This window comes from Lepisma saccharinum, chromosome 9 (genome assembly GCF_977018435.1).
Source record: "Lepisma saccharinum chromosome 9, izLepSacc3.1, whole genome shotgun sequence".
Classification (NCBI taxonomy): domain Eukaryota; kingdom Metazoa; phylum Arthropoda; class Insecta; order Zygentoma; family Lepismatidae; genus Lepisma; species Lepisma saccharinum.
The window spans coordinates 12,183,056-12,196,794 of record NC_139237.1 but is presented as its reverse complement, the minus strand read 5'-3'; positions in this window follow the sequence as shown (position 1 = coordinate 12,196,794).

Sequence of the window (13,739 nt, the reverse complement as noted above, 5' to 3'; positions counted from 1 at the left end):
ACAAATGCAACTTTTCAAACCTTTCGAACCAACATGACAACGTGCACGTCACCCGTCGCGTCGTTGTTTTCTGGTTGCATCTGCTGGTAGCGCAGCTGCAGTAAATGTTCGACGGGTTCCATACCCGGTGGAGGCACATAGTTGTTCAGATACCACTTTAAACTGTAGTTCGAGTCATGATTAGCTTTACTGTGCATAAAACAGACTTTAAAACAACAACTCAATCAATATACTTTATAATCAATAAATGTAAATCATATTCTTAGTTCTAAAATTCTTATTTACGTTTTATTGCTCGAACAAATTAACATTTCTCAAACAATTACATTACATTTACATGTAAATGTAACGTAATCGTCTATTTCGACTGTTAATGTCCTTTTTTAGTACCTGAAAATTTTCAAATGATGAACAGGATAGTGTGTTAACTAACTGCTACGATCCTAGCTGTAGTTCAATACCAATTCAGGATAACAAAACTATTGGAAAGCAAACTTTGTATCGAAACTTTCCAGTATTTATCCATGCTGTAAAGCCGCGTTTACACCGGGGTTGGTCACACACGTCACTAGCAAATTTTGGTAATATTTCGAAAAACGCTTATGAATTTCTTATCAGCATCTCACGTTAGCAACAGATTTCCCGTGTTGGAAACAGAAATGTTGTTATCCACTAGAAGTCGGTAAAGATCAAAGGACACTTCCTCTACAATTAGTTCCTGCCCGCAGTGAAGGTCTCATCCAGAATCTTCTGTCTTCTCTGTTGCGCCAAAATGACTCATGTTGCCACAGAGAGTAATCAACTTCCTCCACAGTCGGCTTCTTGCAGCCAAAATGTTAACAAAAGTTATTAACAAAAATAAAGTGAAAGTAGTGTTATGAGTAGTGTCAATATGTGACTCCCACCACAACTCTGATTTTTTGACCAAACGACCACAAAAAGTTGAAAAACTCACTTTCTCTCCCTGTTCCGTGCCTCATTTATTACGCTGACGACGTTTCACGGGCGCAAAAAGGCAGTGATGAGTGAAAGATGAGCTCTCATCCTCTCATCCCTCTCATCCCTCTCATTCCTCTCATCCTCCTCTCATCCTCTCATCCGCGCCTCCTCTCATCTTCTCATCTTCTCATCTTCTCATCCTCTCATCTTCTTATTTTTTCATCCTCCAAAATGTTTGTAGATCGTGACCTTTGTAAACCTCTCTCTCGAGAACGATGTGCCACACACACACACATACACTCACTTTCTCTCCCTGTTCCGCGCCTCCTCTCATCTTCTCATCTTCTCATCCTCTCATCTTCTTATTTTTTCATCCTCCAAAATGTTTGTAGATCGTGACCTTTGTAAACCTCTCTCTCGAGAACGATGTGCCACACACACACACACACACACACACACTTATATTATAACACAAACAAACAAACAAAATAATAATAATTGTTGTTTTTTAGGATTCCTGTCCTCCATAACCCCGCCAGGAGTGCGTGGTGCCCAACCAAAAAAGTAAAGGTTTACAAATAGGAATTGGCAACACTGACTAGTTGCTTCACAAATCTTTTGTTTTTTAAAAAAAATTGCCATATGATATTTCAGAGGCGAGGCTAACCTACAAATAGGAGTTGACAGCGTAGCCTTCTAAGATGATAAGTATGCGGTAAAATGAAGAAGAAGAATTAATGACGCTAACCGGCGGTGCAGTGTTAATGCTTTCTCTTCTTCTTCTCCTTTTTTTTGTATTTTCTAGCATACTGATCTATTGCATGCTAACCAAACCTCTTGGGAGGTGGGCCACGGGTCCTCTACATGTATGTATGTATGAAATGCGATTTGGGGGAGGCCAAATTTTAAATTTACAGCTTAATTAATCTGCATGCATGCTTAATGTTTGATTTTTTTGTTTCTAGTTCGACATGAGATACACACAATTTTATTTTTTGAAGTACAGTTAATATTACCTAGGTTAATCTGTGACATGCAACTAGCGATCGACACGACCACCTGACACACAGACACAGAGAGAGTGAGCAAATTTAAAATGTGATCTATCGTGAATTAAACTAAGCTCCCTCACCTACCCACATATAGCCTTACAGGTGACTCAAAAGCAGAAATTGGTCATAGCGTGACAGGTCGATCTATCGTGAACTAAACTAACCTCCCCCACTCATACATACACACTATGTCTTACAATAAGTAAGGCTGCTATATTACATGTAAGGGCTGACGGTTGCCAACATACACAAGATTTATTGCAAATTTTATTAACCTACGACATAAGCTATGGACATACACACACCAAGCCTTCCAGATAGGCTATAAGCAACTCACCTCTTGCAATTGTATAACGGGGAAAATTAACCTACAGCTAGCAACACTGTTTGAGCTGCTTTCGACGAGTAGTGTTACCAAACTTATTTTTTTGCAAATAGGCTCTACAGCTAGAGGCTTGAAACATATACCCTACCAGAGTATGCCAACTTACCTCATGTAAAAATATTACCTAGTACGGGTTAAGCTGTGACATACAACTAGCGAACGACACGACCACCTGACACACAGACAGAGAGAGTGTGATACAGCTTATACGCAGTTTTTCCTACACACGTACTGGGTTTAAAAGATAACTTGCAACAACCATTTCACTCACCTCCTATCATATAATAAAATTACCACAGGTTTTTGATACTTGCTGCCAGAACATGGTGGTTTTAGACTGGAAATTCAGCCCGATTATTCTATTTGTGCAAGAGAAAAATGATGATGCCTGCATTTGGAATATATAATTCTTCTTACGGTATTTTGCGTGCCCCCAGTAACCTTGCTTTCGATTCACGGAAGCTATGACGTGTATTTCCTGTTTCGCGAACATACGAGAACCTTTCACAATGTCGCATCAGATAATATATTGCAAGAGCGAGTTGGCTGTGTATATAAATCTAGTCTTGGGGAATGGACATGAATATAATGTCAAAATTATTGCATAACTTAAAAAGAACATTTATTGCACTGCGCTTTCTAGCAAAGGTAAATGTGGAATGCCCCGGCCCCTCAGAGATTCGAATACTGTTAGTTAAACAGCAAGTATTGTCATATGGACTGACGATTATTATTTTTTTAAAAAAACAGACCTCGTAGTAAGTTATAACCTGAGCTGTCTTGCAAGTCTCTCGAGTTTGATATCTGGTGAAGGAATATGATGCCACTATAAACTGTATACAAGATATACCCAGTCCCTGGCATGAGATGGACGAGAACCTATACAGTTGTACAATGGTTGTTTTTTTTATTAAAGCATAGCGCTTATTTACATGTCAGCGCAACATGCATGCAAAGAAGGGAGGGAGACCATAACGGATAATTCTTATTTCGATTTCAATATTTTTGCTAGTCACGCTATCTAGACGAACACTGGAAGATGGGCAAAAGCGAGGGAAAGAGAGAAATGTTACTTTTTGCCTCTCTGCCTGTGTGTGATATACTAGTTTTACATGCATACGGCTGTATCGTGAAGCGAGGCCGAAAATAATTTTTGAAAAGCAGTCTCGAGCATCTTCGCGTTCAGCCAACAAGAGAAATAAAACATTACACATGGGTGTGGGGCGCAACAGCCACAGTACGGTAATGTGCATGGATGTTAAAACTTTTGGGTTTTTCTGAATAGACATACATATCAGTTTTGCAGTCTCCAGATGGGACCGGAGCTTATTCTTCATTTGGACAAGGGGGTTCAGATCAACTATAATTTTTGTTCACATCAAAATGAAACAAAGGATTTTACTCCACTGCTTACTTATTCAATATTTTTATTATTGTAAAGAATGGGGCGGTGTGTCTTATTGTATATAGTCTTCCAACAACCACCTCGGGGGGGGGGGGGGGGCGTAAATTTATGTTTCTGCATGTATGCAAAATGCACTTAACTTCAGTTGTGAAGTTTGTTTTGCTGTTGTGATTAAATACTAAACCAAAATCTTATTACATAACTTTGAAGTATATTTGTTAATACGATCTATATTATATCATCGCTATAGGTGGTCCATATTATGCGCAGGAGAATTTTTAAAAAATGTCTTGTTTCTCGAACCTGTGACCTGCAGATTTGCTTTTGCTGGCAACAGAAACAGAAAATGGCACTATGTTATTCTATACTGATACAGGTGTACTGTAATCATAACAATTTTCTAGTAACAAAACAACAACTATGTCGGAAAGAAATGGCGGGGGGGGGGGGGCTTGTCTGTGTGGGGTCTTATTAACTACTTCACATCTGTACAACTCATCGACTACAAAGCAACAATGTTAGGAAGTGTGTGCATGGTCCCAAAAATACAAATTTAAAATTACTAATGAGACATGAACTCCCTTCACTGGTGTGTATTTGAATATGCGAAAATGAGGTATTTTGAATAACCACAAAAAAGCTTGCAACGGTATAGAGAAGGGTCACAACTTCAAACTTTAGACGATTTTTCGTTAATCTGCAAAGGGCCAGGGCGTACGGTAAATTGATTTTATTGAAAAAGTATGCAGAAACAGTGTTGGAAGCAGTTTGAAGACTGAAACGGCTATGGAAGGACACTTATTATAATGTTAATATTTCAGTATAATGTTTTCAGAATTGCTTTTCGATAATGTTCGGTACTTAATTTAATCAATTGTTAGACAAAACATACATTCGAATTCAAGGACGGAAAATATGAACAGCGAATGAATGCTTTAGAGTAGATGTGATATTTAAAGGAGGTGATTATTTTTTTATTTTCTCAATTCAAAACAAAAATTCATGAATATTATTATCATTGAATGGTTGGTTAGGTGCTCGGTTTACCTTGTCCCTCCGAACGAAAGATGGAATGTATACAAGCCTGTGCCTCCTAAGTTTATCGCGGCTATGAGGATAAATCGCGAAATGAAACGAACTGGAAATTTTCAATATATATATATATTTTTTATAACATACTTCACTAAGGAGGTCAAATGACAAGTTCGATTGCTATCTTTTTTATAATTTGTTAAATTTTATTACGAACGAGGAAAGAATGCATGGCACTTAATGCTGTAATGTTATTGATTAGATCATCGTTTATCTTGTCCGCATCGATTAATTTTCTTATGTTTTTTTTTTTTTGTCTTTTCGTCGCGTCCATCTCTTCTGTTATCACAATCGAGACTTCCAGATTATTATTTTTTCTCCCCGCAATTTTAGAAATGTAATTTTTCATGATCATCCAGCGAACGCCTGAGACATTTCAGCAAAATGTCGATTATTCAATGGATGTTGTAAGGTTCCATGTTTTTTTTTTCACTATCTCTTGTTTGGTCGATTTTGAATTTGGGAGTTATTTTTTTTTATTTTGCTTTTCGCGACATGTTCGACTAATCGTGACAATACGTTTCAACCTTTCTGCATAAACGTTGAAACGTTTCAACGAACGAACGTTGAACCAAAAAAAGGTTTTCTCAAACGTTTAGACGACTACGAAAACGTTGAAATGTAAAATATTGTTGCATTGTAATCAAAAAAAATTCGTTTAATATGCCTAACCTAAAATAAAATTGAAGAATTAATAGAGTTAAACATTTGCCACTCTGAAATAGCGACGGCTATCATAACATTATTTTCAGCAGAATAATAATGACAATATTATATATATTAAGGATTAGGCCCGAGGGATTCTTATTCACTACACTCGTTTCTAACCTGTCCATACTGGAAACCGAAAACACAAGTACGAGACACTAACTTGGGAGAGGACATGCAAAAACTCTGCGGGGCTCATCTTAAAAACTTCAGTAGATGTTTGTCATAGAACTCCCTCCTTAAATTCGATTCGAAAGGCACAAATATTCCGGTTCTTGAATAAGAAGCGCGTATGCCTTCGGAAAGAGAGAAGAAGAAATAAATAAATCAACTCATGCATATTCTTCATGTACGTACGCTTGGTGACAAGAAACAGTATTTTTTTTTCTCTTCAAGAAATTGTTTTCAACTTTTTGCTAGGTGACCCAACAGGAGTGGACGAAATAGCTTATTCATTCAAACTGGAAGCTTGCTTTTTTTTCAACAATGGAAAAACACATTATTTCCAGTGAAATATCGACTCAACTACCTAGAATGGCTACCACGGGCTTGGTGACTGAATACTAAAAAACTATCGAGCGACTTACTTCACAGCAGTGTCACTTAGTTTCAACAAGAACAGTTCAAGGCTTCCCGGGTGTCCTGCAAGGTTCGGCATTTATTTTTTTTAATAGCAAGCAGATGAACTGGCCTTACAATATGAAGACCCCTCTCACTGTGTCGGTTTTAGCGAACGTCACGACTGTGTTTGTGTGTGTACTGTGAGTTAAATAAAAAAATGTAGAACATATTAGGCAATGCGACCTCTTCTTTCGTGATCCGAACTTCGAACAGAAACTTGCAAATATGCTTGCCGAGATTTCAAGTAATGTGTCAGATATTGAATTTTTCCAATACAGAGGACGAAGAATATATTCAAAACAATCATGATACCGATTCATATGTGTTAGTTGACGGTGATGAAGACAACCAAAACAGTGGACCTGATACAGTAAGTGACAAATATTTTTATGATAAAAAGTAGATTCAAGAGATCTTCAGTGGAGACTACGAAACATACCAGAGTCCCGGAATATATATATTTTTTTTTGTTTCACCCCTAACTACAAAGAAGAAACAAAGTAGTTCCAGTTGATGCATGGGGCTACATTATCACAGACACTATGCAGGAGAACATGCTAAAATAGACAAAGAAAATAAATTGAAAATGTGTGAAAGAAATACGTTAATTCTGATAGAGTTGTGCTCACAACTTGTGCTCTTACAGAACTGAAAAGCTTCCTTGGACTTCTTATTTACAATATAATTTTAAATAGAACAACAAAAACTTTCGATTTTTTTTTGCTACAGACGGAACAGGACATATTTCGAGTAACCATGTCATCAGCTAGATTTGCAGTACTTCCGAGTTGTATGAGATTTGTCAACCCTGAAAGCAATTTTGCAAGTTCTGAGTGAATTTAATGTCAATTCTCAAGCTTGCTATTCGCTTGGTGCTAATATAACTAGAACTAATAATCAGAACACATTAGAACAGATAGGCTAGAGTTATGTGAAAACGAGAAAAAGCTTTCTATACATAGGCAGGCTGTAGTAAGACTGTGTAAACCTAATTTTGATACCAACAGAAATGTAACTACTGATAACTGGTATACTTCCATGGAATTTGTAGATGTACTGTTAAAAAACTGGGCTAACTATTGTAGGAACAGAAAACAGATTTCACCACAATTTCAGGCTCAAAAAGTTGGAAATAGTATATACAGCTTTACGAAGAGTGTTAAATAGTTTCTCAAGTACCAAAAAAGGAATTCTCATTTCAAAATGTTGTGTTTTGTCTAACAATTGATTAAATTAAGTACTGAAGAGCAATTCTCGAAATATTATACTGAAATGTTTATATTATAATAAGTGTCCTTGCATAGCTGTTCCAGTCTTCAAAGTGCTCCCAACACGGCTTCTGCTTGCTTTTCAATAAAATCTAAATTATGTGCAGTTCAATTTACGGTACTAGCGTGTCTCACTGCTACACGGAAAATCCTACAGGAGTTTATTTTTTCCTGGAGCTCTGAGACTCGCCAAACCCTATATGGTATTGAGTATCCTCATCATTGCGATGTGATGAGAAACATGAATGTCCATGTTGTGAATGAAAAAGCCAGAAAATCGCATGTCACGGCTTTTGATGTTATCTGTAAAAAAAGCATAACGAGAGTGAGGATTATGTCGGAAATAAACGTGTAGAGGACGAGGCTTGCAGCATGAAGTTTCAAGAATACCAGTTCCTAATAGCTCGGTATTAACCAACTAATTCTCTTGTCTTCTTAAACCCGAAGGTTTAGCAACAGAAGCCTTCCATCTCTCACCCTATAAATGAGCAAGATCAATCCAATTTTGTATCTAATTCTGTTCAAACCATACGGCTCGAATCTTGTGTGTATTACCTTCACTGTTTATTTTTTTCGCTAGCTTTTTGATCATACATTTTTATTGCATGTTTCGAATGTCAGCACAATATATTTTTCTCTTGGATTATTCATGACTATGAGGATGAAAGAATCAGAAACACAATATTATTTAACAAGCAGTATATATGTTAAAAGTTCCTAGAGAGGGGATGTACTTGACACAAGAATATAATTACCAGTGAATTATTGATTGAATTGCAGCTTTAAGTTCGCTTTATGCACGGAAAGGCAAATCGGGATTGGGCCTGTAAATCAAACCACCATGCGCCTCCAACAGGTATCAATCGAAACCTAGCACTTTTTTGATTACAAAGCAACAACACCATCGGCAAGACATAATTACCAGAAAATAACTAAAACCGACACAGTGAGAGGGGTCTTCATATTGTAAGGCCAGTTCATCTGCTTGCTATTAAAAAAAATAAATGCCGAACCTTGCAGGACACCCGGGAAGCCTTGAACTGTTCTTGTTGAAACTAAGTGACACTGCTGTGAAGTAAGTCGCTCGATAGTTTTTTAGTATTCAGTCACCAAGCCCGTGGTAGCCATTCTAGGTAGTTGAGTCGATATTTCACTGGAAATAATGTGTTTTTCCATTGTTGAAAAAAAAGCAAGCTTCCAGTTTGAATGAATAAGCTATTTCGTCCACTCCTGTTGGGTCACCTAGCAAAAAGTTGAAAACAATTTCTTGAAGAGAAAAAAAAATACTGTTTCTTGTCACCAAGCGTACGTACATGAAGAATATGCATGAGTTGATTTATTTATTTCTTCTTCTCTCTTTCCGAAGGCATACGCGCTTCTTATTCAAGAACCGGAATATTTGTGCCTTTCGAATCGAATTTAAGGAGGGAGTTCTATGACAAACATCTACTGAAGTTTTTAAGATGAGCCCCGCAGAGTTTTTGCATGTCCTCTCCCAAGTTAGTGTCTCGTACATGTGTTTTCGGTTTTCAGTATGGACAGGTTAGAAACGAGTGTAGTGAATAAGAATCCCTCGGGCCTAATCCTTAATATATATAATATTGTCATTATTATTCTGCTGAAAATAATGTTATGATAGCCGTCGCTATTTCAGAGTGGCAAATGTTTAACTCTATTAATTCTTCAATTTTATTTTAGGTTAGGCATATTAAACGAATTTTTTTTGATTACAATGCAACAATATTTTACATTTCAACGTTTTCGTAGTCGTCTAAACGTTTGAGAAAACCTTTTTTTGGTTCAACGTTCGTTCGTTGAAACGTTTCAACGTTTATGCAGAAAGGTTGAAACGTATTGTCACGATTAGTCGAACATGTCGCGAAAAGCAAAATAAAAAAAAATAACTCCCAAATTCAAAATCGACCAAACAAGAGATAGTGAAAAAAAAAACATGGAACCTTACAACATCCATTGAATAATCGACATTTTGCTGAAATGTCTCAGGCGTTCGCTGGATGATCATGAAAAATTACATTTCTAAAATTGCGGGGAGAAAAAATAATAATCTGGAAGTCTCGATTGTGATAACAGAAGAGATGGACGCGACGAAAAGACAAAAAAAAAAAACATAAGAAAATTAATCGATGCGGACAAGATAAACGATGATCTAATCAATAACATTACAGCATTAAGTGCCATGCATTCTTTCCTCGTTCGTAATAAAATTTAACAAATTATAAAAAGGATAGCAATCGAACTTGTCATTTGACCTCCTTAGTGAAGTATGTTATAAAAAATATATATATATATTGAAAATTTCCAGTTCGTTTCATTTCGCGATTTATCCTCATAGCCGCGATAAACTTAGGAGGCACAGGCTTGTATACATTCCATCTTTCGTTCGGAGGGACAAGGTAAACCGAGCACCTAACCAACCATTCAATGATAATAATATTCATGAATTTTTGTTTTGAATTGAGAAAATAAAAAAATAATCACCTCCTTTAAATATCACATCTACTCTAAAGCATTCATTCGCTGTTCATATTTTCCGTCCTTGAATTCGAATGTATGTTTTGTCTAACAATTGATTAAATTAAGTACCGAACATTATCGAAAAGCAATTCTGAAAACATTATACTGAAATATTAACATTATAATAAGTGTCCTTCCATAGCCGTTTCAGTCTTCAAACTGCTTCCAACACTGCTTCTGCATACTTTTTCAATAAAATCAATTTACCGTACGCCCTGGCCCTTTGCAGATTAACGAAAAATCGTCTAAAGTTTGAAGTTGTGACCCTTCTCTATACCGTTGCAAGCTTTTTTGTGGTTATTCAAAATACCTCATTTTCGCATATTCAAATACACACCAGTGAAGGGAGTTCATGTCTCATTAGTGATTTTAAATTTGTATTTTTGGGACCATGCACACACTTCCTAACATTGTTGCTTTGTAGTCGATGAGTTGTACAGATGTGAAGTAGTTAATAAGACCCCACACAGACAAGCCCCCCCCCCACCATTTCTTTCCGACATAGTTGTTGTTTTGTTACTAGAAAATTGTTATGATTACAGTACACCTGTATCAGTATAGAATAACATAGTGCCATTTTCTGTTTCTGTTGCCAGCAAAAGCAAATCTGCAGGTCACAGGTTCGAGAAACAAGACATTTTTTAAAAATTCTCCTGCGCATAATATGGACCACCTATAGCGATGATATAATATAGATCGTATTAACAAATATACTTCAAAGTTATGTAATAAGATTTTGGTTTAGTATTTAATCACAACAGCAAAACAAACTTCACAACTGAAGTTAAGTGCATTTTGCATACATGCAGAAACATAAATTTACGCCCCCCCCCCCCGAGGTGGTTGTTGGAAGACTATATACAATAAGACACACCGCCCCATTCTTTACAATAATAAAAATATTGAATAAGTAAGCAGTGGAGTAAAATCCTTTGTTTCATTTTGATGTGAACAAAAATTATAGTTGATCTGAACCCCCTTGTCCAAATGAAGAATAAGCTCCGGTCCCATCTGGAGACTGCAAAACTGATATGTATGTCTATTCAGAAAAACCCAAAAGTTTTAACATCCATGCACATTACCGTACTGTGGCTGTTGCGCCCCACACCCATGTGTAATGTTTTATTTCTCTTGTTGGCTGAACGCGAAGATGCTCGAGACTGCTTTTCAAAAATTATTTTCGGCCTCGCTTCACGATACAGCCGTATGCATGTAAAACTAGTATATCACACACAGGCAGAGAGGCAAAAAGTAACATTTCTCTCTTTCCCTCGCTTTTGCCCATCTTCCAGTGTTCGTCTAGATAGCGTGACTAGCAAAAATATTGAAATCGAAATAAGAATTATCCGTTATGGTCTCCCTCCCTTCTTTGCATGCATGTTGCGCTGACATGTAAATAAGCGCTATGCTTTAATAAAAAAAACAACCATTGTACAACTGTATAGGTTCTCGTCCATCTCATGCCAGGGACTGGGTATATCTTGTATACAGTTTATAGTGGCATCATATTCCTTCACCAGATATCAAACTCGAGAGACTTGCAAGACAGCTCAGGTTATAACTTACTACGAGGTCTGTTTTTTTTAAAAAATAATAATCGTCAGTCCATATGACAATACTTGCTGTTTAACTAACAGTATTCGAATCTCTGAGGGGCCGGGGCATTCCACATTTACCTTTGCTAGAAAGCGCAGTGCAATAAATGTTCTTTTTAAGTTATGCAATAATTTTGACATTATATTCATGTCCATTCCCCAAGACTAGATTTATATACACAGCCAACTCGCTCTTGCAATATATTATCTGATGCGACATTGTGAAAGGTTCTCGTATGTTCGCGAAACAGGAAATACACGTCATAGCTTCCGTGAATCGAAAGCAAGGTTACTGGGGGCACGCAAAATACCGTAAGAAGAATTATATATTCCAAATGCAGGCATCATCATTTTTCTCTTGCACAAATAGAATAATCGGGCTGAATTTCCAGTCTAAAACCACCATGTTCTGGCAGCAAGTATCAAAAACCTGTGGTAATTTTATTATATGATAGGAGGTGAGTGAAATGGTTGTTGCAAGTTATCTTTTAAACCCAGTACGTGTGTAGGAAAAACTGCGTATAAGCTGTATCACACTCTCTCTGTCTGTGTGTCAGGTGGTCGTGTCGTTCGCTAGTTGTATGTCACAGCTTAACCCGTACTAGGTAATATTTTTACATGAGGTAAGTTGGCATACTCTGGTAGGGTATATGTTTCAAGCCTCTAGCTGTAGAGCCTATTTGCAAAAAAATAAGTTTGGTAACACTACTCGTCGAAAGCAGCTCAAACAGTGTTGCTAGCTGTAGGTTAATTTTCCCCGTTATACAATTGCAAGAGGTGAGTTGCTTATAGCCTATCTGGAAGGCTTGGTGTGTGTATGTCCATAGCTTATGTCGTAGGTTAATAAAATTTGCAATAAATCTTGTGTATGTTGGCAACCGTCAGCCCTTACATGTAATATAGCAGCCTTACTTATTGTAAGACATAGTGTGTATGTATGAGTGGGGGAGGTTAGTTTAGTTCACGATAGATCGACCTGTCAAGCTATGACCAATTTCTGCTTTTGAGTCACCTGTAAGGCTATATGTGGGTAGGTGAGGGAGCTTAGTTTAATTCACGATAGATCACATTTTAAATTTGCTCACTCTCTCTGTGTCTGTGTGTCAGGTGGTCGTGTCGATCGCTAGTTGCATGTCACAGATTAACCTAGGTAATATTAACTGTACTTCAAAAAATAAAATTGTGTGTATCTCATGTCGAACTAGAAACAAAAAAATCAAACATTAAGCATGCATGCAGATTAATTAAGCTGTAAATTTAAAATTTGGCCTCCCCCAAATCGCATTTCATACATACATACATGTAGAGGACCCGTGGCCCACCTCCCAAGAGGTTTGGTTAGCATGCAATAGATCAGTATGCTAGAAAATACAAAAAAAAAGGAGAAGAAGAAGAGAAAGCATTAACACTGCACCGCCGGTTAGCGTCATTAATTCTTCTTCTTCATTTTACCGCATACTTATCATCTTAGAAGGCTACGCTGTCAACTCCTATTTGTAGGTTAGCCTCGCCTCTGAAATATCATATGGCAATTTTTTTTAAAAAACAAAAGATTTGTGAAGCAACTAGTCAGTGTTGCCAATTCCTATTTGTAAACCTTTACTTTTTTGGTTGGGCACCACGCACTCCTGGCGGGGTTATGGAGGACAGGAATCCTAAAAAACAACAATTATTATTATTTTGTTTGTTTGTTTGTGTTATAATATAAGTGTGTGTGTGTGTGTGTGTGTGTGTGTGTGTGGCACATCGTTCTCGAGAGAGAGGTTTACAAAGGTCACGATCTACAAACATTTTGGAGGATGAAAAAATAAGAAGATGAGAGGATGAGAAGATGAGAAGATGAGAAGATGAGAGGAGGCGCGGAACAGGGAGAGAAAGTGAGTGTATGTGTGTGTGTGTGGCACATCGTTCTCGAGAGAGAGGTTTACAAAGGTCACGATCTACAAACATTTTGGAGGATGAAAAAATAAGAAGATGAGAGGATGAGAAGATGAGAAGATGAGAAGATGAGAGGAGGCGCGGATGAGAGGATGAGAGGAGGATGAGAGGAATGAGAGGGATGAGAGGGATGAGAGGATGAGAGCTCATCTTTCACTCATCACTGCCTTTTTGCGCCCGTGAAACGTCGTCAGCGTAATA